Raw genomic sequence first — 4088 nt, 5'->3', positions numbered from 1 at the left:
GTGGCGTCTAACAACACTCCTTAACAACCGGATAGCATGAAGTATACAATTTACTCTCAAGAACCACTAGAAGAATAATATAGTAATTCCTTCTATCCTTATAGCTCTGGATCACCCTAGGATATGGTTCAACTGTCAAGTCCTAATGGGCGACCAACTACGTGTTCATGTCAAATATAATCGACCATTGAATGACCTAAGAAACTCTTTTCTTCTTTCATTCAATTGCCCTGGCCAAGGTCTTAATTTGGTCGTTTATAATTCATGACAACATGGAGCTTAAACTCATTACCAAGAGTTGACAGATTCCATCTTGATCAATCACTAATTCTACAAGTATTTAATCGTACCCAATATCCTTTCAACTATCGCCCTAGGGTCATAGGTGTCTAGTATCAAAGCACAACAAATAACTTGTCAATTACTATGATGATCTCAGGTCAAAGGAAACTTTTACATCACATTCTTCAAGAGAATATCCTATTGACAGTTTATGATAATTCTAACAATTAGGAATTATCCAATGAGTCAGTTCAATGATCATATCTCTATATACATCATCTATCTATGTAATTTAGTTAATGAGATCAACTAATCTTTATCCCATAAAGACGATCACATAAATATTGATCTAACCGGATTATTAATGTCCAAATTAATAATCTTACGATCAAGAACAAATTTGGATTAAATTATAAGAAACTTTACTCTCATTATCATGATCTCCATCACAATGTCAAGTCTCAAAATTTAATCAAGGACCTTATCGAATTAATCAAACAATTAATAACAACAATAAAAGAATATCAAATGCCATATATATATATATCAAATATCAAATGCCATATATATTTTATATCAAATAACGTTCACAAAAATATGTTCAAATCATCAAATATGATATTGAATCTAGGGCATATCTACTATATCCCTAACACTCTCCTCTTCTTTGCACCTGATGGTATTTTTGCTTAGTCCTTTTTCTCACAATTTAGATTAATGCAATGAACAAATTGAGTAGTAGTGAACTAAGACAGACTAAAAAGGGTGTATATATAGGTATATGTCTATTAAGACTATTAAAAATTCTGTGCTTAATTTAATTAAGGAAGCTCTAAATTCTAATAAGTCTCTTAAAATTCTGGGACTGGTTTAATTAAAGAAGCTCTAGTTCATGAACTGTTGATTGCACTTCCAATGAAAATTAAATTCTGATTTATTCATTTTCAAAATTGTTTGGAACACAGAAAAAATAGGTAATACAAATTGTAGTTGAATAATTAATATATGACGTATTGTTACATGGAAGATGTCATTTCCATACTCAATAATACTACCAATATAGCTTTACCAAACATATCTCAAACATAATTTTTAACTAGTCTCTGGGCACACGCGATGCGCGTGTACCCTATTAATGAATAAATAATTTTTAAAAATATTAAGAATATTATTGAACAATGTGTTTGAGCTATAAAATAGAAATTAAAAAGAATTAAGTTCGAAAATTTATGAATGATAATCTTATTTCGTTAGCTCACTAATAAAAAAAAAGAAATCATGCTCAACATATAGGTCCTCAATGCCTTAATGTAATTTCGATATATATGTTATATATATTTTTTTAAAGAATAAAATAGGATACAATTATATTTTCTTGCCAATGATGCATTATATTTTGAGGAAACCAGTAATGCTTCTGCCCTCACTGTTAGATCGATAAGCCATTAAAATAAATGGCAAGCTTCTTTTTGTCAAAGTGAGTAAGTCCCTGGCCATAGCGACACAAAGAACAAATACCATTGTTGCTATGCGTGTTGCGAGTACGCGACATAACTTAACCTAGACGATAAATTATTAGTTCTAACAAAAATTCAAGCTTCTTGAATTCATAATGGATGATAAAAATTCCAGATCGTAGTAGGACTCAGAAATCATGAAATTCAATAAATTTTGAAAGATATATAATTTACAACAATATTGAAAAACCCATATATTATGAATATGTGGTCAAACGCTCGACCAAAGAAACAATTAATCTTAATTCATTTTGCTTCTCTTTTAAGTCATTGCTTAAGCAAGAAGGAAGAGTGGTAGAAGATAGAGAGTTAGAAAATTCACTTTCTTGTAATTTTTTAACTTTGCCTCCCATTGCTGAAATTACTTTATGGTTGCAATAACATGAAAATAAAGTAACAAAGCGAACACTGCTTCCTACCGAAGACATTAAGGATTATTTCCTAGCCAAAATTTGCTTAGACAGAGTATAGCTATGAAAATATATTTAATGGAATAACCAAGACACTGCATTAACAAAAAAGTAATAGTTTACCTGTTTGACAAGCGAAGATTGATTTCGTGTATGGCAAATGGTGAATAGGTATGATAAATCACAAATGGAGTAGAAAAATGGAAATCAAGAGAACATTGGGGAGGGAAAACAGATCAAGCAAACAGAAATAAACAAAAGAAAAAAAAAAAAAATCTTGTTATTTGAACATCGTCATCTACAATTTCTAAAGATTGCATTCACAGGAAACTTTTGTGAAGCAATTGTACCTATAAACAAAGAAGAATGTTTACAAATTAGTAAAAAATTCAAAATTCATGTTGAAGAAAGCATAAAGGAGGACGGGAGAAGATGAAATGGTAATCATAAATGTAAAGGTTTAGCATCCTAATTCCAATTCCCATGCTTGTAGCTATCATTTACCATTTAATCTATCCGAATTAATTATCCAAATTCATTGTGCATTTATCTAGAGAAGCTGAATCAATAAGAAAACAACAACCCACATTCTGTAGTCATTATTTATCATTTAATAGGATGAAAAATTAATCAGCCTAACTTCATAATCACTACCTTTTTTTTTTAAATCATCGACCCATTAAATATTTAGTACATACAAATTACCAAACGGTGATGATATTTTAGAAGGTAAACTTAGAGGATAATTATGTCATTTAATTTTCAAAGGATATTTGAGTGAATTATTAAATAAAAATTAATAAAAAATGTGAATTCTTTAAAAATGATGAATATTGGGATCTTATTTAGTTAACACAACAAAGAAAGAAGCCACGAAGATATTGTATACCAAAGAAATGAATTTTGAAAGTACATACAACATTCATTATTTTATCTTTGAATAAAGTTTTTTTAAATTAGTAGAAAATGTCAAATGGAATATGCTTGATATTGAATCATTGATACATGAGGCAGGACTCTTCCTTACACCAAATTTGATAACTAAAGCATACGAAGTTGATTTAGCCCCTGTAATTTCTATGTTATTTAGTAATTTTATGTCTTTATACATCAATCTTAAGATGGTAAAGTATCTTCAAAAGGTAAAAATATAGCTCAAACGGGCATTTAGATCTTTTAATTTCTAGTTTGAGCCTTCTAATTGCTCTGCACCTATATTCCTAAAAAGATTAGTTGTAACATTATTAAAAACTACATAGCTGAATAAACAAAGCTCGTGAATATCTTCAAACTTGAAAGGAATAACATGAAACAATCGATAGCAATAAAATAACAAGATTAATCTAATGACACAATGCCAGAATACGAAAAGCCAATCTTAATTAGGATGTATGCTAGTAATGTAGTATGATAGTGAATGTGCATCACATTCATTCTATTGCATTTATATTGGATATAGTATTTATTTCATGAGTATTTACAGATTTCTCCAAAAATATTACTTACAATAGCATTTAGTATAGGGTTAATAGTGTCGTTTAGCTTTATAAGGGCATTTTAGTATTTCAGCTTTTCACTTGAGGTGTTCTCGCTTATAATATAGTATGAGATATGATATGATGATGATGATGTCTAACACGCTCTTATTTTATCTATCAACTACTCAATCTATCAGATTTAGGGCGTATTTGGTACGAAGGAAAATATTTTACGGAAAATATTTTCTAATTTTTCGGTTAGTACTAAACTAAGCTAAAAATAAAATATTCAAAAACTACAAAAAATGCCATAATTTGCTCTTCTTTTCCTATTAAAATCAAACTACAATGAGAAGTCTTATTACTGATGTATACAGAAAAGCACACTATTGTATGCAGGA

The sequence above is a fragment of the Nicotiana sylvestris genome, chromosome 6 (genome assembly GCF_000393655.2).
Source record: "Nicotiana sylvestris chromosome 6, ASM39365v2, whole genome shotgun sequence".
Classification (NCBI taxonomy): domain Eukaryota; kingdom Viridiplantae; phylum Streptophyta; class Magnoliopsida; order Solanales; family Solanaceae; genus Nicotiana; species Nicotiana sylvestris.
The sequence above is the reverse complement of the archived record's forward strand: the minus strand, read 5'-3'. Positions refer to the sequence as shown.